Raw genomic sequence first — 21,675 nt, forward strand, 5'->3', positions numbered from 1 at the left:
CACACACACATATATATATGATCTGAGATTGACAATAAAGCTCTTGCTTTTCAAAGTCCCTTGTACAAAAAGAGGACCTGACCTTGGATCGTCCAGGTTACCCTGATCTCAACAGATCTCAAAAGCTAAGTAGGTCAGCCCTGGTAAATATTTGGATGGGAGACCACTAAGAAAGTCCAGGATTGCTACACAGAGGCAGGCAATGGCAAATCTCAGAAGTTTCTTGCCCTGAAAACCCCATGAGGGGTTGCCATAACTGGGCTGTGACATGATGGCGAAGGAGGAGGAAGAGGAGGAATATCCAGGAACATAAAGAGATAGCTGGGAAGATCATTCCAGAACATAGCTATATTAGTCTGCTGCAACCAAGATAACAATATAGCTATAGCCACATATCAAAATCTATCTATACATATGAAGAACAGTGACTTTCTGCAGTGAGCTAGGGTCCCTATTGAATTCAAGTCTAATAGTATCAAATCTGCATATGAATTTCAATTCAATTCAACAGCTTCTCACTGGACTCTACCTTTGAAACTCTGCAGCTGAAGTACTGCTACCTTTGATTTTGTTAAATGTCCCTTATATACAGACTGACCGTACTTTGCAAATTCATTAGCAGGTGAGACTGGTCCATTGCCACTCTGGTTGGATCATTTGCGCTTTTTAAAAAACTGGTTTTCACCTGACCTTTACCATGCATGCCCTGGGATACAGGGCCATCCTGCCTCTCTCTCTAATAGCTCATCCTGCCTCTACTGCAGACCAGTGTTCCCTCTAAGCTGAGTTAGTGTGAGCTAGCTCACAGTTTTTAGCCTCCAGCTCACAGATTTTTGCCTTAGCTCAGGAAGGATGGCTCCAGAGCAAACTAATGTATGCAGCAGCCAAATGGCTCGCTCACAACTTTAATGCCAGGAGCTCATAAAGCAGAATTTTTGCTCACAAGACTCCACAGTTTAGAGGGAACATTGCTGCAGACCTGCACAACTTATGGTTCACCAAACTAAACAATCCACCAACCAAGTATTGGGACCTGCTGTGTGTGGGACAACCTGCCCAAGCAGGCAGAATTTGTTACACAAATAGGCGGTCTATTAATTGGGGGAAATTAGCTCAATGGAGACAAGTGAGAGGGGTAACGGGATCTCCACCAATGTTTATGGGGATTTTTCCTTTATAGAAAACTCAAACCAGTCAGATGTCCAATTGAAGCTGTTTTATTAAAAAATGATAAAAGGGCAAAAACATACAAACAGGACGCACTTCCAAACACCCAAACTAGCTAAGAAGAAATTAAAGGAAGGAGGGGGAGAAAGCAATTTAGGGGAAGGCTATACAATTAAGAATCAGGTCTTTGGAAGCACCTGAGAAACGGCCAGTGTTTGGTCTAAAGTATGCATGGGGGGGGGCAGTTAGTCAGCCTGCCGACTGCTTTGTCACCTTCCAAAAGCAGAAGATGCCGGGAAAGATTGAAGGTCAAAGAAGACGGGGACGGCAAAGGATGAGATGGTTGGACAGTGTCATAGATGCAACGAGCATGAAGTTGAGCAAACTTCAGAGGACAGCGGAGGACAGGAGAGCCTGGCGGGATCTTGTTCATGGGGTCGCGAAGAGTCAGACTCGACTGTGCGACTGAACAACAACAAAAGCAGAAATATTTTACCAGGCCTGTCTCTGGTTTGTCTCTTGCTGGCATCCATTTGGTGTGACTTTCAGGCCAAGCAGTGTATGATTTTTTGAGGTGATATGTGTATGAAGGGTGTTTTCTCTCTGCCGCTAACTACCCTTCCGCAGGTGGAGGGACCTGACTACTAACACACTAGCAGACGGTTTATGCTCAGTTACCAAGCATGGTTTGTGAACCTTATTCAGCTCGGTGAATCACATATTGTGTAGGCCTATTCAACAGTTTACGGCTTTGTGTATATCTCTTTCTGCCAACTCAATGTAACACTTCATGCAACTACTGAAGTCGGTTTAAGTTCATGAAAGCTTATGCCACAATAAATGTGTTGCTTTTTATGATACTACAAGACTCCTTGTTATTAAGAAAGTAATGTCGAGCAAGAGAAAATTAACATTTATAAACAAAAATGAGATGGCTAGTAAATATGAAAAAGGAAAGAGAAGCCAGCTGAAAGGAGTATAATAACAGAATGTGAGAAAAGTGACAAGCAGAAAATACAATGTGGGCAGCAGAGCTGAAAGGAGAAAAGGCTACAGTTGAGAAATAGGTAGGTCAGAAAGACTAATGAAGTTTAGAAAGAATAACAAAAATCAACCAATATATTAGCTTTATCAGTGGGAAAATGGATGGAGTTTCTGAAGCAAGAACTGTCAACACTTAGCTGTAGCCTGAATGAAAGAAAGGAGGAAAAGGTCAAATATAACCCACAAGTTAAAAACGTGTGACAATGAACAAATAATAAGATCGTCTGAGAAAAGGGAGAAGACATCAATAGAAGACGTGGTATGGGGACAAATCAAAAGTTCAGTTTGAGAGGAATTCAGTGTTCAGTTAGTGAGTCAACATCCTGGACAAAACAGAAAAAGGGAAGGAACGCTGGAGAGGGATGAAAAATAACATAGCTGTTTGAGACAGGATATTCTCACCTTCAGATCTGGAGAAAATGTGTGTCTTCCTATTTGTAACATTCTTGGTGTAAAACAGAAAAGACAGTTGGATCCAGAAATGCCCAAATGAAATAAGAAATCTGCTTGGTGTTCTGCTTGCAGAAGGCATTGCTCGTTGTCTTGTGCAGCATCTCCAGCCCCAGGCCTAGTTTGTTCATATATACAATGGCATATGCATGCAAGATCTTGTGCTACAATCTCCTCCCACTCAGGATGCTAGTTTGAGAATAAAGAAGTTTCTGGGTCCTTTTTCTGAAACTCCAGCCTTGGTTGCACAAAAACTAGTGTAAGAGGAAACACAAGTGGAGAGACAGTCAGCCCAAGTAACGATTGGGGAAAAAATGCAGGCATTTCTGCTTGCACAAGAGCTCTAGCACAAATAGACATTTTGTGCTGGACCAAACTAATTATGTCTGAGTTACACGTTCTTATTGGAGGCAGAACAAACTTGGAAGGGCAACACAAAAGAAGATGAAATAGGGTTGCCAGATCCCCCCTGGCCACCAACAGGGTATGGTTGTGTTTTTGTATTTGTTTTGTTTTTTGCCAGATACAGGATGGGAAACGCCTGGAGATTTAGGGATGGAGCCTGGGGAGGACAGGGATATCAGTGCTGCACAATGCCATAGAGTCCACCCTCCAAAGGAGCCATTTTCTGCAGGGGAAATTAGCTCTGTAGTCTGGAGATGAGCTGTAATTCCAGGGGGATCCCCAGGTCTCACTTGGAGGCTGGCATCCCTAGCTGAACGTGAAGACTGGTGTGTACATGCACAATCTCAAAACTTGGCATGTAATTAGGGTTGCCAAGTCGACTTACCTGCAAAGCGGGGGGATTCCTGGCTCTGTCGGGAGTCTCCCTGCATGTGCGCCAAGCGCGCGCCACGATGACGTCACCGGAAGTGACATCATCGCGTCGCCCACGTTGGGGGCGGGGCACCGTAACTCGAGGGAAAACCATAGAGTTTTCCCTCGATTCACAGAGTGTCGCCCCCACAATGTGGCCAGCATGATGATGTCACCTCCAGGTGACATCATCATGCTGGGGATGCCCTCCAGCAGAGGGTGGAGTTCCCCCCCGGGGCCCAATCCGTCGGAGGCAGGTAACAGGCCTCCTGGGTGGGAATTTACCTGCCCCCAGCGGGGGCTTGGCAAGCCTACATGTAATCCACATGGCAAATGCTGTATTGAACAGAATGGTTCCATTCCACTGAAAAAGAGTCCTTCTCCAAGGCAAGGTACCTGTCACTGATGAAACATGCCTCTTTGCCAGACCAAACCTCCTTTGTCAAAGGAAGGCTCCATCACCAGCAGAAGGAAACGTTTTAGAACCAACAAATTGTGTCTACTGGTCAGAAACAGGGTGACAGGTAGTATGCTAGCTTCTGAAAGTGATTTGGGCCAGATAATAAGAAAAGATGGTACATTGAGACGAAATGTCCACATATCCAAACAGATTTAATTTAATCCTAGTCAATTTATTTTAAATACCAAGTTGATCTTAAATTGCATTTGATTCTTAAGAATCTGTATCTAGTGGAAACCAGCATCCATAGTATTGTAGTAATGTGGAATCTAGATTTTTCTCCTCTTACAACAGTACATCAAGCAAAATGTATGGATTTTCATCAACAGTCTTAATATTCCAACTTTATTTCAGTTGCATAGTCATTTGGAAATCATTAATGGTATTGGATGAGCAAAGAGGAATGAATGTACAATGACTATTTGGAATCAATATATGTTTGGTGGAAGAATCATGAGGTCCCTAGCAGTACCAAATGCATCACTTTGTCCAATGAGAGCGTGGATCAAATCACATGATGCTTTAAGGTGGCTTATTTTCCATCTTTTCTGTTTTTGTCAGCTCAGACCAAATGTGGTAAAGTGGGTGTTTGAGCACTGCTCCATGTGCCAAGATCTCGATATAGAAGAGTCTGCAATGGCATGCTAAATTGGGTTCTGGGCATGTGACGGATTGCTCAGATAACCACTTTACCAAGGCTTACACAAAGTCATTGCAGATGGAGAAATATATATATTTAAATTAAATAAATGTTTCTTTTTTTTTTTTAAGGCAGAAATGATTCTCAGGATTTTGGAGAAATATTTATATTTTGCAATAATCAATTCAGCAACTTGTTCATGATAGCATTTCTAACTTCCAACTGATGCTACCACCATAAATTATTAATACAATTGCACATTGTTGTAGCTGCAACTCAACTGAGGTTGTCCACATGTAGATATTAACTGGAATGTTTTTGTTTATATGCGTTGGCCCTGAAGAATGATCTTGACCTGCCCTCTTGTTTACTTGCTAACCAGGCTCCGTCCCAGGATATTTTTGCTATATTAGTGGTAATCTCTGTTTTCCCCCCCCCACAATAAAGATATTTTAAACGCCGCAGACTGAAAAGATGCAGTACACATTAAAAAAAAACAGGACTGGGCAGAAGATAGATTGTGATCTGTGGATGTATTTCTAGCTAGCTCTCTAGCAGGCCATCTAGAGCTGGGAATCTTGCAAGGAATGTTGGTGGAGTCTGATCTGGGAAGGCACTTCTTATGTTCTTAAACAGGAGTCCCTATATAATATAGATGTATCTGTTAAGAGAGCCAAAATCTCTGGTTTTTTAAATTTTACATGTTTGAGTCGATTGTGGAGATGAGAGAGAGAAGTAGCCCACAAGGGACTTGCTCACCACTGCTCTGGTAAAGAGGGAGCACCAAAAGCTCCAGTCATGCTGTTTTAGTGCACTCAGCTTTTCTACAGATATTATAAGAAGTGCCTGCTAAAATCCAAACCCTCCTACTAGGAGCACAACTAGTATTCCTGGGATATGGGTTGGAGCCTTTTATACTACCTGCCATGTCCAAACACAGTGTCTGTATTCTTGCTGCTCAAACTCAGTTTGTGTACAAATCAGAAGTACATATTGCTAGACAATTTGTGTCTGAGAGAGAACTGGGAGTGCAATCCTATCTAGCATTACACCCTTGTTGGCTCATTAAAGTCTTAGAAGGGTATAGCTCTCCTTATGTTTGCACTGGTAGTCCTTGGCATTGCCACAGCTATTTCCTTTATGCAGAATCTTAGGAAAACTACATTCCCAAAAGATTATGTATATGTATATACATTTTAAATATATGTAAGTACACATACACATATGCATGCACATGGGGTATTGAGCATAGTCCTTGTAAATTTATCTCAATTTTTCTAATAGCCTAGACCATGTTAATGTTAATATGCTGTGCAGAATCTATACATATGCTAAAGTCAAGGCTTCAGCAAAAGAGGCAGAAAATAAGGTTGCACTTACCTGTAACTGCTGTTCATCAAGTGGTCTTCTGTGCAGGCACACATGGGACTGCACTTCCACAGGCTGGCCCATGGAAAGGAGCTAGCAAGCTATTTGAGAAGATTCTAGAGTCCCAGGAGTGCTCTCCCTCTCTGCAACATGCTTCATATTTTTCCTGCCCAAATGGTCACATGACCAAGGAGAGGGGAAACACTCCTCCCTCAGTTCTCCCTTCAACACCATAAGAACCTGAGCCGAAGCTAGCAGCCCTCAGCAGGGAAAGGAGGGAGGGATGTGTGCCTGCACAGAAGGCCACTCGATGAACAGCGATTACAGGTAAGTGCAACTCTGTTTTCATCTTTGTGGCTTCTGTGAAGTCCCACATGGGAGAACAGCAAGTTCAGTCATCATGGAGGAGGGCGTGGGCTGGATCAACAGAAGAGTGACTGTAACCAGGGGTCATTTCGTAGAAAAAGAGGTGCAGGAGCTCATTAGCATAACTTATTTGCATATGACACACACCCTGACAGAAATGTGTCAGAAGGCAACACCCACTGCTCAGGCTCCACCCCAGAAATCTCCAGGTAGTGGCCATTGATGCATCCAGAGTGGTTTTGGACAGCCCTATTTATATGGACATAAGAAGCTGATTTACACTGTCAGACTCTTTAGTCCACCTTGCTTGACATTGTCACTTCTGATTGGCAGTGGTACTCTGACGTATCAGGAAAAGTAGGATGTTTCTCCACACCTGCTACTTGAGATCCTTGGAGTCCTATTTGCACAGCTATTAGGGAGTAATCCTCATTAGACTTAGTGAAACTTACTTCTGAGTAAACATATACAAAATTTGACCTGTGCATACAAGTACTTTGGTTTGGTGGGGGTGCAGATCCACTACCAATGCAATGCCACCTCTCCTGAAACAACAGGCACCTACATGAATAAATCCCGGTTCCCAAAGATGTCTTGGGAAATCATTAATTTTGGTTTCCAAATAATGGATGATCATCAACCCAAACCTTAAAGGCTCTGCCCTAACTCAGGTTGCAGACAAAGCTACACAAGCGTTAGCCTTGGAACTGGCACCTAAAACCTATACCTAAGTATTTTGAAAGGAAAGGCCCTGAGCTTCTGCAGAATTTGCCCCAAAGCAAAGCTATTTTTAAGATCATCACAGGGGAAATAAGAGTCTGAGGGATTTTTAAGCGTATCAACCCTTTAAACCTCTGAAGTCTCTATCCTGCCTGCAGAAATCCTGGATGGCTTTTTGCATCTCTCGGAGCTGCTGCAATGCTCAGAATACTCCCCTGGGAGCAAGCCCAGTAGTAATCTTTTGTAATACAGGCTCTATGGTCCTCACACAGAGAGCGAGACACCAACAAACTGGTGGGAAAGCCAAATACAACCCCTCCCATTACAACCCTGACCAAAACCCATCAGATATTATCTGCCTGACATTAAAATTTACCTCTGAATGCTCTTATTTTAATTTTACACAACAGGCTGATAGATGTGTGATTTCAGCACCGTCATGTCCTGATATCTGCCTTTTTCTCATCACCCTCCTCCCTTGAACTGGGAACCATTTCCAAACAAGATTCGGGAACTTCCTGCTTTATACATGCATCATTTCCCAAGTGTGCAAAGGCCTGGGATGAAGAAAACTACCTCACTCCATTTCTACTGCAAGCCAGGACAACAAGAAAGGGGGGGGTGGTCCAAGTAATGCAGCACAAGACCTTGCTCGCTCTCATTTCCAAATGAGAAGCCTCACTAGAGCCAAGCTTAAGGGTCTAAGAGGGAGGCAAAATGGCTACCAAAGGGCAAACTCTATCCGGCCAAGGTCAAGTGGCCACAGTCAGGTGCTCTCTGGGCCCATTAAGGAAGCCTGCCTAAAAGAGGACTGCCTTTGGCGAGCGGCCTCTTCACGTGGCCAAGCGGTGTGCCCGCTGGCCTCGCAATCACTTTCCACCTGGGCTTGCCTCTACCCACGTGCGCCTAGGGTGGGAGAAGAGGAGACAGAATTCAGATTGGAGCCACGTGGCCCAGCAGCCTCTTCTCACAGGTCTCACACGGGCCCGCTGCCGATGCTCTGCAGCACACTCCACTCGCTCATTTCCCCGCCTTTTCTCAGCGCACAAAAAACAAAGTGCAACCCACTGCTCCAACAAGAAAGCGACCCCAAACAGTGAATCGGCCATTGCATATCAATCTACTATTTTTCCCACCAGCGCCAACCTCCTGAACCCAGGCTGAATCCAAAAAAAGCACCCACAACTGCAGTCTGAACGCTTTCGCAAGGCCAGTTTACAGCTCAAGCCCACCCCCAGAAAAAGAGGGAATGAAAACCAGACTGACAGCAATCAGCTGTTTCCACTGCTTCGGTGCAAGAAGACTCTGCCAGAGCGTTCTGCACAAGATCAGGAGGTCGGCGCTGGCGGGGGAAGAAGGAACCTTCGCTTCAAGCAGCTTGAATGACAACTAGCTGCGCCTGCACGCGGCAAGGGGGGCATAATTAATATTGCAAACTATGGTGATGCTCCGCCCCCAATTGAAGCCAACAGAAGAGAGCACTTGTGCAGTAGGAGAAATGAAGAGAGAAGGGGTTTAAAGTTTAAACCCCTTCTCTCTAGAGTTGTGCTGCAGCAGCGGCATGATCTCTCTATTCTATTATATGGGGCCAGTGGCATGACTCTAGAGAGAAGGAGCTTGGGGGCTGGGAGCTGGGGGCGGAGCTTGCCGCCACCGCCATTTTGCCTGCTCCTGGGCTGCCAGAGCAGCACTCCAGTGCGCTCCGGCCCCAAACGACCCCTGACTGTAACACTGCTTTCTCCACAGCCACCTTGAATTAAATACTGGGTTCAAGACATATTGCAGTGAACAGCTCTACTTTATTAAGTGATTCAGCAGATACAAGTAGTGATTCAGTAGATACAAGTAGATACAGGACAATAATCCTGTTTAAATAGCATGCATAAACCACACGCAAACACACCCAACTTCCAACGATAGGCTATTTACATAACATTAGTTTCTCATTGGTCACCTCCAGAGTCCTGGTGGGCTATTGTTCTGGAGCTCTAAGCTCAGCCAGTCTCTGGTACCCAGTCTTGGAATATTCCAGCCCTAATACATAACACCACCCATCTAGATAGCGTCTGTGTAGTGGCTGCTCTACCTTTATTATGACCTCTGAAGCAAACAAATAAGGACTGTCTCTCCTGAACTCTTCTGTCCCTTTCAAATAAAAGAGAAGAGCCCTCCTAACATCTCATGTGTGTAAAGTTTTTTCTGCAACATCGCTCAGAGATGGGAAAAAACCTGGGAGGGTAATATTCTGAGCTAAGTGGAATTTTGAGACTACTTTAGGCAGAAATTCGAGTTGTGGTCTAAGCACTACCTTTTCTATGTAAAATTTTAGAAGGGGAGAATCACAGCACAGAGCACTAAGCTCTCCAACCTGTCGTAGCTCAGGAAGGATGGCTCCAAAACAAACTAATTTATGCAGTAGCCACATCGCTCGCTCACAACTTTAATGCCAGTAGCTCAGAAAATAGAATTTTTGCTCACAAGACTCCACCACTTAGAGAGAGCATTGGTGACAGCTGTTATGGATGCCATATATCCTAGCAGTTTCTGAATATTCCTCACCATTTGAAATCTGCGAGATAGGAAGCTGTTAGTGATTTAATTCGAGCCGCCTGGACACCGAGTCAAGGTGGGCATCTATAAATTCAATGTTCTGGGTTGGAATTAAATGTGACTTTTCTGCATTGATAATGAACCCTAGCTTGTCAAGGGTCATTAGTGCACAGGTCAAGCTCACAGTGAGCAATCGGGGACTTGGCTACCAAAAGCCAGTCATCTAACCATGGATATATTGTACAACCTTGGTACCTAAGGTAAGATACCAGTACTGAAGTGCATTTAGTAAAAATCCTGGGAACTGATGCTAAACCAAAGGGCAACACATTATACTCATAAACATTGTACTCACCATACAAGAAATGCAAATACTTCCTACAGGATAGACATATAGCAACATGAAAGTAAGCATCCCTGAGGTCAACGGTAGCAAACCACATCCCCCTAAACAGAAGGGGTAGGACCTCTTGCAAGGACAGCATTCTGAACTTCAGTACATAGAGAAACTTATTTAGGACCCAAAGGTCCAAGATAGCTCACATATCACCACTATTGCAAAAAACCTGGGAAAAATCCATATTGGTGTGAGTATTGGGGACACTTCACTATAGCTCCTTTCTGCAACAGTGTAGTGACCTCCTTGTTGAGGAATGGTGTACACTGTGTGGGAGTACCAGAAGGGAGATGGCAAGGAGGCAGAGACTGGAACTCCAACATATAACCATCATTTATTATAGATAATACCCATATATCATTTGTAACAGAGAACTAGAACATGGAGAACATAGCCAACCTATTCAGGAAAATCTCTCCTTATCTAGTCAGGGGAGTCCAGAACCCCTTTGCTGCTGTTCCCTGGATGATTGGGAAGGATTGTTGTTCTTGTCTATACATTGCTCCATCCCTTAAGGTTGTTGAGAGTACTGCGGCTTTGCAGAGCGTTGAGAAAAAGCCTGATATCTATAACCAGAGTATCTAAAACGCCTAGTAAATTGGGGTCTATGTTAATTTCTAGGTCAATGCAAGTGTGTATTGTCAACCCCCAGGAGATTTCAACCACAGAGATGGTGATGATGGGGATCGTTGCTGCTGAGAAGGCACACTGCAGCTCGGCGATGGCAAGCATGCCAGCAATATGCGGTGTGTATTTTTTTTCTTCGCCTTTTTGTTGGCTTTTCAGAAGAGGATTGTATTAGGGTTGGTGTTTCAGGTGGTGAAGGGGCCGTCATGGAGCTTACTGAGGGAGCTCTCGTCACTGTCTTGGCACCCATACCCTTTTCAATGGTGGCCTGAGAAGCTCCCAAAGCTTTCCCACACAACACTACTTTTAAATACACTGCCCATCCTTCACTGGCCTTGGGGGTTAAAAGACAGCAAGCCAGACAAGAAGCTGTGTTGTGACCTTCTCCAAGGCACAACAAACACAAATTATGTTCTGGTTGTCCCTGGCCCTCCACTTAGCCTCAACTAGGGCCAGGACCTTCACTGTCCTGGCCTTTACCTGGTGGAACATGCTCCCACTTGAGATCAGGGCTTGCGGAACTTATTACAGTTCCACCAGGCTCTTAGTTGAGGCAGTGGACACCCAACTAGCTGGCCTCTCTGTACAGAGCCCATGTAGAGACTACCCTGCAGAGAGGCGGTCTGGATCATCTACCTATATAGAGTCTTGGGTTATGTAAATGTGACTCCAGTATCATCTATCCGGTTTATGGGGGGTTTAAATTGTTTCTTGCCATCTTTTAATTGATTAACTGTTTCTGGTTTTAGTTGTTTTTAGATTAATTGTGTTAACTGGTTTTTATTGTTATGTGCTTTGATGTTACCCGCCCTGAACCCATTTGGGAAGAGAAGCGGGATATACATTTAATTAATAAATAAATAAATGTTTGTCATTTTGTGCCATTTTTGTACCACAGTCCACATATTTTTTACAAGTGCCATCTCACCAGAATCCTGAGGTGTTTTATTGCCTTTTTTCAGTCACGGATGTTGTCAGATCAGCTTGCTGAAATTTGTCCTTCCCTTACGGCAACAATAAGAGAACTGAGAGAGGCGTGCTCCCCCTCCCCTTGGTCACAAAGCCATGAAGATAAATGCTCAGTTCTCCAGGCAGTTAAAAGATATTGAGAGAGAGTTGTGAAACACTTTTAAAGGAAATATAGGGACACATAATTACCAAACATTGCCTGTAAAACTAGATCTTTAGGTAGTTTAGAATAATGAAGTATAGATTCCATACTTGACATTTCAGCAACAATACTAACAAAACAGCAGCAACCCACAGCCCAAGACTGAAACTGCCTTTTTTTTTTAAAAAAAGAGCCAAATTAAAATATTAAAAATCTTCAGTTTTTTAAGGGCACCAAATGGAAGGATTAGGTTAGTGATCTGACAACTCACGTGGCATACTGAGACAACCCTGACACTCAGGGTGCAGTGGCTATGAAAAATAATTTTGCTGAGTGCTAAAACCCAATTAACATGTAAATGTCAGGTACACACATGTCACTTAATTAATTTCCTTGGTATACGATTATTAGAGGGACTGAGGAGAGAATTTATGAGGGTATAGGGGTCCACTAGGGATGGCAGCCTTTTCAGTATATAGATACTTCACTAGGATTGAGTGCTGGATGGCTCCTCTTTCCTCAATCAAAGTAATATTTTCTTATATATTCCTTTTGAAGTGAAAGTTCTTTAAAATTAATCAGTTTTTGAACCAGCTTGCATCGATGAACAACACAATGAGTTAAACAAACGTGTGTGTGTGGGGGGGTTCATCTCAATGGTCTTCAGCTTTTCCACACCCAAGACTTATCTTTAATGCCCAGGTGACAGCATGTGTGTGCTTGCAAGGACAGACAGGAGTCACAGTGTCCTTGTTCTGTGTAGGGAAGTGTGTGGTCCTGGGAAAAAAGATAGGAGACTAGGGATGGGCATGATCCACATTTTTTGCAGTTCAGTTTGGTTTGTGGTTTGTGGCTGATGAATTCATGATGAACTTTAGTTTATCAATTGGTTCATGCCCATCTCTACAGGAGACTCAAGATTAGGACCTCCAAGGTAGCCTTTTCACAAGTGCTGCCTATTCCATGCACAGGGCCAGCTAGACAGGCACAAATTAGGAGTCTCAATGTGGGGATGAGATGATGGTGTAGGGAGGAAGGGTTTAAGTTTGTTCAGCACTGGGATGCTTTTTGGAACAAGCAGGACCGATACAAAAGAGACAGCCTCCACTTGTCCTGAGAAGGAACCAGGCTGCTGGCACTTAAGATCAAAAAGGTGGCAGAGCAGTTTTAAACTAAATCCTGGGGGAAAGCTGACAGGAGATGAAATGTCTCTGGTTCAGGATGACTCATCTCTAAGAGATGAAGGAGTAGCTATTACTGTTCTAGAGGATGGATTAGGACTGGCCACTGAGAGGGTGACAAACAATATTGACTGCTTGACAAGGTCTACAGGCCACAGGAGGAAGGTTGCAGGCATAACATGTCTGGGGAATTATAGATGTTTATATGCCAACACTAGAAGTGTCGGAGGTAAAATGGAGGAGCTGGAATGCTTAGTGTCAGAGGAGAACATAGACATTGTGGGCATTTCAGAAACTTGGTAGGATGAGGATAATCAGTAAAACACAGTGACTCCTGGATATAAATTATATCAGATAGGGTGGGAAGGGTCAGAAGTGGAGAGACTCTGTATGTCGGAGAGGGTATACAGTCCAGTTCAACTGAGAATCTAAGAGAAATCTATTTGCCTACAGAAATGCTATGGATGGAAACAGTGGGTCAAAAAGGAAGCTTAATTCTGGGAGCTTTGTTATTCCCAGCAGATAGAAGGTTAGAAGACTATTTGAATTGTGTTTTAAGTGGTTAACTGTGTAATTTTATCGCACTTTGGGTGCCTAAATTGTGTTAATCGTGTTGCATTTTATTGCACGGTTGTGCCTATGTAAGCCGCCTTGAGCCCGCGTGTGGGGAGGGCGGGGTACAAATGTAATAAAATAAATAAATAAATAAATAAATGGTGCGACCTCATTTGGAATACTGTGTGCAGTCTGGTCACCCAACCTTAAAAAGGATATTATAGCTTTGGAAAAAGTGCAGAAAAGGGCAACTCGAATGATAAAAGGGTTGGAACACTTTTCCTATGAGGAAAGTTTAAAGCGCTTAGGGCTCTTTAGCTTGGAGAAACGACGACTGAGGGGTGACATGATCGAGGTTTGTAAGGTTATGCATGGGATAGAGCAGGTCGAGAAAGAAGTACTTTTCTAGCTTTCTCACAATACAAGAACTCGTGGGCACTCAATGTCTCCCCTAGTTTGTAGTTTCTCTTCCCTTATTTCTTTGTAGTTTGTAGAAAATTGCATAAATAAAAAAATCCCCTATGGGGAGCTTAAAAAAAGTGTATAGAATGAACCCCCTGCAAGCTACACACACCAAATGCACAAGGAACCTCACCCTGCTGCCCAATCCTCTACAATATCTCCAAGTTGCGGGTGGATTACATTTCTGGTGTCCCAGCTATGCCCCCCCCAAAAAAGGTCTCCCCATTGCTCTCTCTGGAAAAGACAACTGCAATTACAGGGGTCTATGGAACAGCTCAGGAACAAGCCAGTGACTCCAAACTCACAGGGAAACTTCACCTGGGCAGACCCCCCTCCCCGCCAGACACTGGAAGCAAGGCAAGCATCCCCCCCATGCTCACAGCCCACCCCAAGTCTTCAAAGGCAGGTTCTGAATGACAGAAAGGCAAACATCCCCCAGAGTTCTGACAGGGGTTCCCCAAAGTTGCCCCACAACAGCTTGGCAGGTACCCTAGTCACACCACATGAGCAAGGGAAGCAGACGAATGGATTTTGAAGCAAGCTCTTAGGATTGCTCCTAGGACTACAAAATATGGTTTATGCATGACAAAGTGTTAAAAGCCACTCCTCTGTTTGCTTCAAATTCCTGAACACCTCTGTATACCATGAGGGTGAAAGTGGGTGCAAAGGGTGCTTATTGTGGGGGGGAAGAGGTCTACCCCCTGTGTACCATAGGCCCCCATGCCCAAGCACCAAACCCATCCTACCAGGCCACTAGCAGGGCATCACCAGGGGTCTCAGAGCCTCCTTATGATGTGTTCCTGGGGCTTTCTCATAGAGGATGTAGCCATTGCCAATTGTCAGCTGCAGTGGTGATGGTCAAGGCTCAGGTCTCCAGAGCGTAAGGCAGACCTCTGGAGTAGCTAGTAGGACTGTGAGGGTACAGATCTGCCACTGGGCTACAAAACGGTTCTGCTCCATGTTCAGGGGATGAATACAGACCACACAGCACAAAACATCACTGCCGTGTGATACAAAGTAGCCTGAGGGAGAGGGTGGGTGGCAGCAAAGTAACCCATGGCTACACAGACATGGACGCCAGCACCAACCTGCTGGCAGAGGTGAAGTGAGTGCACCTCAAGCACATCATCTGCCTAGCGCACATGCTTCAGCTGGTGGTGAAGAATGCTCTGGGGCTGGGGAACACTGTCAAGGTCACCTGGGTCACTGCCCCCCTTGAGATGTGGTTGTTGCTCAAGACCTGTCGGTGCCTGCCTACCCACTTCTTGCTCAGCATCAAATCTGCCCATCTGCTGCATGAGAGGCAGGGGGAGGGGATGAGGAACTCTTCCTGTGCCATGATTGGATGTTTGGTGGAGCAGAAGAGGATTATCTCCTCCATGACCATCCTGCACAGGGAAGTGGAGATCAGCATCAGCTCCAGTGATTGGCTGACCCTCTCCCAAATGGTGCATGTCCTCAAGCCCTTCCAGGACACCACCAATGTGCTGTGCACTCATATTGCTAGCCTGGGGCAAGTAATCCCCCTGATTTGAGGGCTGGACCGGGTGCCAGCCTCCACATTGGAGCCAGTTGTTCTCCCACAAGTCAGGACCTTGGCAGAGAGGTTGCAGGTGGGCATCACCATCAGGTTGCATCCTCTCTGTGTCACGGGCTGGGGTGCCAGTCAAAGGGAGTCCAGAACAGTCCAAGGTCAGAAGCCAAGAAGACAGTGCAAAGTCCAAAGCCAAGCCGGGGTCATGAGCCAGAAACACAGAGCCAAGTCCAAAGCCAGGGGGTCCGAAAGTCTAAGTGCAAGAGCTGAGCCTAAGTGAATGTAAGCAGCACAAAGCTGACTTGTTGCTTCCACGAAGAGTACTGCCCAGAGTGTGGAGTTAAATGCTGCTACCAATTAGCCAGCTGCATGATCGGCCAAGGCTCCTGTTAGAACTCTGGGTTAGCCAAACATCTTCCCTGTAGCCTGGCCTCTCGTCGCCTGGTTCAGAGCCCTGAATCCACCTAGCACCCAAACCCCAGCAGGGGACAGGTGTTCACAATCAAAAATAAAGGAAAAATATGCTCTGCTTTTAACAAGTTCCCTACCTCTCTGTCTGTTAATATATATGCAGATATATAGCATTCTGATCCCATAGAGAAGAATGGAAACTCTGTTTTTGGCAGCCAGCTGTGCCTGTTAAGCTTTGGAGGGATCCTACTGGTGTTTCCAAAGCTGGAAACTTCCACCCCCCTGTTGCTTTGAAGTTTTATAAGTGGTTTAATTGAGCAGACACAGTCTGTCTTGGTAATTCACGAACCACCACAAACAACATGAAAGTTCGTGGAATGTGTATCCCACCTTTTTTCTGAGACAATAATAAAAAATAATATATTTTTTAAAATGTGGGCAAGTGCAAAGTAATGCACATTAGAGCCAAAAATCCTAATTATTAATATCCAGTGATGGGGTCCAAACTGGCAGTAACTGACCAGGAGAGAGATCTTAGAGTTATGGTAAATAACTCACTGAAGATGTCAACTCAGTGCGCAACTGCAATAAAAAAGGCAAATGCTATGCTGGGGATTATTAGGAAGGGAATTGAAAACAAATCAGCCAGTATCATAATGCCACTGTTTAAATCTATGGTGTGGCCTCATTTGGAATACTGTGTACAGTTCTGGTCACCACACTTCAAAAAGATACTATAGCATTGGAAAAGGCACAGAAAAGAGCAACTAAAATGATTAAGGGGAAAGAACATCTTCCCTATGGAGAAAGGTTAAAGAGGTTAGGGCTTTTTAGCTTGGAGAAATGACAAGGTTAAAGAGGTTAGGGCTTTTTAGCTTGGAGAAATGACAAGGTTAAAGAGGTTAGGGCTTTTTAGCTTGGAGAAATGACAAGGTTAAAGAGGTTAGGGCTTTTTAGCTTGGAACCTTTGTTTTCCTGTGGAACTTACACTTTTTTGAAGCGTCTGCTCTCCTGAAGCATCTTATACAGAAGATTGGTGTACTTTATTTGGAAATTGTCTTTTGTATTAAGTACTGCTGGATCCTCACCCTTTAAGAAATTATAAGAGTGTTTACATTGGAGAAATAGTTGAACTGTTAAGAATTGTTAAAATTGTCTTGGATAATATATTCTTTTTACTTCTGTTTGTAAGTTATCCACGGAGTGTTTGTGTTTTGATACAGCCTCCAGGTGGGGCCTGGAGATCTCCCGGAATCACAACTGATCTCCAGATTACAGAGATCAGTTTCCCTGGAGAAAATGGCTGCTTTGGAGGGTGGACTATATGGCATTATACCCCAATGAAGTCCATCCTCTTGCCAAACCTTATTCTCATGAGGTCTCCAGCCCCAAATTCTCAGGAATTTCCCACCTGGGAGATTGCCAATCCTATATGCTAAAAAGTACCACAGAGTGACTTTCCTTTCTGTCCTTCTTATGCTGCCTGTCCATGGAAGGACAACACACCTAAGTTGATCCTAGGGCTGCCAAGTCTTGTTGAATCGCGGTGGGGGATCGTCTTTCTTCACAGGAGCTCTGCCGCGGGGGACGGCAACAGGCGTTACACCGCCATTGCCAGGATGTGATGCTACGCATCGCTCTGGCAACGGGGCTGTTTGGAGTCCCGTTGCCAGAGCGACGCGTAGCGTCACATCCTGGCGACGGCGGTGCAACGCCTGTTGCCGCCCTCCGCGGCAGAGCTCCTGTGAAGAATGACGATCCCCCGCCGCGATTCAACGAGACTTGGCAGCCCTAGTTGATCCCAACCCACTGGCTGAAGACCCCTCATCCTATGGACTACCTGTCCACTTATTCTCTGACATGATTACAGCAGTGCTGGGGGACTACTTGTTTTAGCAGCTTGTACATCCTAAAGGTGAACTCAGAAGGGCCCTTTTTTATAGCAGGAGGGTCTGCTGATTTACACACATAAAAGAGGCATGGTTGGCTTAATATATACTTAACAGACTACATAAAACTAGAAAATGCATGCAGAGGGTAGAGATCTTTCAGAGACTAACTTCTGTTTACATCTTTGTTCATATCTGCAATGTTCACAGTCCACATACTCTAGCCATGACTGCAAGAGAATTTGAATCCAATTAAGCTCATCTGTGTGAAGCATGTTGGGGAAGAAAAGGCTTAGCAAGGCAGGTCTTGGGAGGTAGCGAGCAGCACAATGTCTTGTATTGTGTGAGGGGAACACAATGCGGCAAATAAGCTCATGTAAACTTGAACTTCCAGTTCCAGTCTGCTAAACTGGGAGATACATACAAAAAAGACAATGGTATATAATATGCTCCTTTGAAACCACAATTTTCATTAAATTGTGTTGCTGTGCCAGAAAGAACATTCATAAGCCATGACATCATGACTGATGCCGACCCTCCTATTGTGTTTTCCCTCTCTGAAATTGTTAGATAATTTTAGAATGGTTTTAATTGTGTTTTGATTTGGTTTTATAACAGCATGCTACTACACAGGTGCCTTGGCAGATAATAATACTAATGCTATATTTAGCATTTTACATAGTGCTTCAGAGTGTTTACAGTACCTCACAGTAATCCTAGTAGCCGCCATGTCAGGTAGATCAGCATTAAGGCCAAACTAGATGTCGCCCTGCTTGTGTAACAGTCTCCTGAAAATTTTTAAAAAGACACACAGCTTTGGGAAAGTTGCATAGAGAAATGACGGGGACAAAAAGCTGTTCAAAATCTCCCCCATAGGTGAAAAAGCAACTCTATAGGGGTGATTTGAACAGAAACATGTCTAGAGAGGAAAGGTTTAATCTTCCTCATTGTTCCTTTCAAACAATTAACCCCCCCCCCGCTGCTTATCCTTTGGAAAGAAAATACTGGGGGATATTTACACGTTGTCCAGGGTTGCCCAAGCCCACAACCCTTCTCCACCCCTAAGAAAGCCATGGAGACAGCCAGGAGCAGTGGGGAAGAAGGAGATGCGGTGAGTCACCTGACTGTGACAGAGGAATTACTACCAATTAGCTGTGCACCGCGGAGACAATGGAAGTCCAGGGACAGGCCCCCCTGCAGCTGGGAAAGCCATGTGACAGCCTAGCAGTCGAGCAGCAGGGCTGTCAGCAGGAGTGAGTAGGGGTGGAAAGGGGACGACGTTGGCCAGACCTGCAACCCCTCCAAGCTCATCTGGAGCAATGAGACAGCCAGCAGCTGCTCACCATGAGGAAGGGCAACTGGGAATGCTGCACCTTGCAGTAGGACAGGTGCAGACAGATGGGAGAGAGGGGTAGGCTTTGGTCTGGCCTATGTCAATGACATCATTATCTTTAGCCCTGATTGGCCCACACATCTCCAACATCTGAGGACCCTGCTGCTGTTGGAAGTTCCAGATGGGATGTCCCCTGCCTCAGACCTCCAGAATGAGTGGCAAGAGAGTCTAGATAGGCACACTGACCTTCCTTCCTGTATCTACTCTTCTGCCACTGTCCTCTTTGATATGCAGATTATAATTTCCCTTTCCTGCTTCTCTCTCACTCTGAATGAAGACTTGCTCTCTACCTGCATGCACCAAGAGAGGGACATGCTGTCCTCTCTTGGCACCATGAGGCAGATGGGCCTCTCGCCATCCATCTCCATCCTTTAACTAGGCCCGGTCACACGAGGGAAATTGACGCGGCCAAAGTGTGGCTTTTTAGAGCCACACCAAAAGAGACACGCGGTGGCGGGATCAGACAGATCCCCTGAGCCACCGCGTAGTTGTTCCCTGGCACGATCAGATGCCGGGGTGGGGGAGAAGCCACAGAAGGGAGAGCGAGGCAGCCGGCTGAGCATGTGTGCACATGCGCAGTTCGGCTGGGAGCCTCGAATGCTCCTGAAGACGGGCGCGCCGGTGATCCCACGGCCACACTTGCTGCGGCGTTTCAGGTTGGTCCTACTATTTCATCGGGGGGGGGGGGTTATTGAGCGTTCTCGGCCTGAAGGGACGGATTGGGGATGGGTGCGCGCCGCTTCCCAGATGTTGCAGTGTGATCGCGCCCGTTTGCTGCCTGGTCCTAATCGAATCAAAGCGATAAGGGCATGGAGCAAATCCCCCTTTAAAGAGGAGGCTTCTGTAGGGCTGAGGAGGAAGTTGGATGGAGGTCAGTTCCATGTGTGAAGCACTAGCTAATCCAGACAAAGTAGGGTGTGGGTATGTTTAAACCCCTTCCTTGACCCATTCTGATCCCTAGGAAGGCCTCCCAGGGTATAAGTGGTGCATCAGCCAAAGGGCAGCAAGTGGGGCCATTGGGGAAGGAGCTTCACACACATGCTTACAGCATCTTGCCAAATGATCAGGATTCTTAGAGGATGCAATAGGGTTACTAACTCCAGGTTGGAAAATTCCTGGAGATTTGGAGGTGATATTTGGGGAAAGGATAAGCCTTGAGAGGGTATAATGTCTAGAATCTACCCTCTGTAGCAGCCATTTTCTCCTTGGGAACTGATCTCTCTAGTTCGGAGATCAGTTGTAATTTCTGACAGAACCCAGGCCCCACCTAGAGGTTCACAGCCCTACGAAGTAATGACAGCAAAAGTTGGATAAAAGTCTGTAATGTAGATAGAGCCAGGTCCAAAGCTTCGGCTCTAAGGTTTTGGGACTGTTGTATGGCCTCCTTGTGCCTAGATGAAATCTCAGGGCCATCAGCTAGCCCACATACATGACAGCTTCTTTTGAGAGTTATATACATACTTGCTTGTGATAATTGGGGCAGAACTCTAGCTGTTGTAAAACTGGAAATGCGAGGCAATAATCTGGCAGCATCAATTACATTGTATGTTTAGGGTATAGTTATTTCCATATATATTTTTTAAACATTTCTGTGTGCTGGATGGTCTTTTTTCAGATCCATGAATGGGTCTACACATATTCACAGATATCATGTGGGACAATTTGTAATGGTACGTGAATGCACTACCAGTAGAACCACAATTTAATGTGACATCACTGGCCTTGACCCTCTGTTATCATCAGCACTCCCATGATTTTCAGATAGGGTTGCCAACTCCAGGTTGGAAAAATCCTGGAGATTTGGGGGTGTGGAGCCTGGAAGAATGAGGCTTGGGGACGAGGGACCTCAACAGGGTATAATGCCGTAGAATCTACCCTCCAAAGAAGCTATGTTTCTCTAGGGGAATTGATCTCTGTAGTCTGGAGATTAGTTAATTCCAGAAGATCTGGCTGCACCAGGAAATTGGCAAACCAGTTTTCAGAGTTTGGGATATGGCAGACTTGGCAAACCTAAGCCATAGTGACTTGCCCTTCTAGTGGCATTAATGACAGACAAGATCTGAGCCAGGGATCTCCTGGTTCACCACTTGGCTGTTGTACTATGCCAGCTCTCCAGTGGAAAACAGTAAGATCTAATGATTTGTGTACTGTAGAGGTGTGGGGGTTTCTTTTCACTGAAGCTGCTGCCCAATAGAAAACGCTTGGCATCTCATGGGATCTGGTCATTTATATATTATTTTGTTATATTTCTTTTCTGAAAAGAAAATAGGTGCATCAACATTGGGTTTTTTTCTAGATCACCTCTTCTTACTAATACATGACTTTGTTACAGTTTTGCTTCCTCTCTCTGCTTTTTGCAAAGACAACAAGGTTTTTAAAAATACAGATCATATTACTGAGAATTTAAAATATTTATGTCCCACCTTTTCTCCTTAGACTCAAAGTGGCTAACAAAACAACACAAAACATAACAGTCAGTTAAATAAACAAAATGTTAATCATCCTGCCTTGAAAGCAGAATACAGTCCTACAAT

At 45.0% G+C, this 21,675-nt stretch overlaps 1 long non-coding RNA gene across 1 annotated transcript in view; it reads left to right on the top strand.

Annotated features, from left to right (window-relative positions):
* The window catches only part of LOC107115573, a 62,219-nt gene that overhangs the window by 36,957 nt on the left and 3,587 nt on the right, over positions 1-21,675 (top strand). The window contains exon 3 of the long non-coding RNA XR_001482678.1: positions 10,600-10,724. This is a non-coding gene — a long non-coding RNA (uncharacterized LOC107115573). The remainder of the gene's footprint in view (positions 1-10,599; positions 10,725-21,675) is intronic.

Source organism: Gekko japonicus, unplaced genomic scaffold (assembly GCF_001447785.1).
Source record: "Gekko japonicus isolate JY-2015 unplaced genomic scaffold, Gekko_japonicus_V1.1 scaffold1983, whole genome shotgun sequence".
Lineage (NCBI taxonomy): Eukaryota > Metazoa > Chordata > Lepidosauria > Squamata > Gekkonidae > Gekko > Gekko japonicus.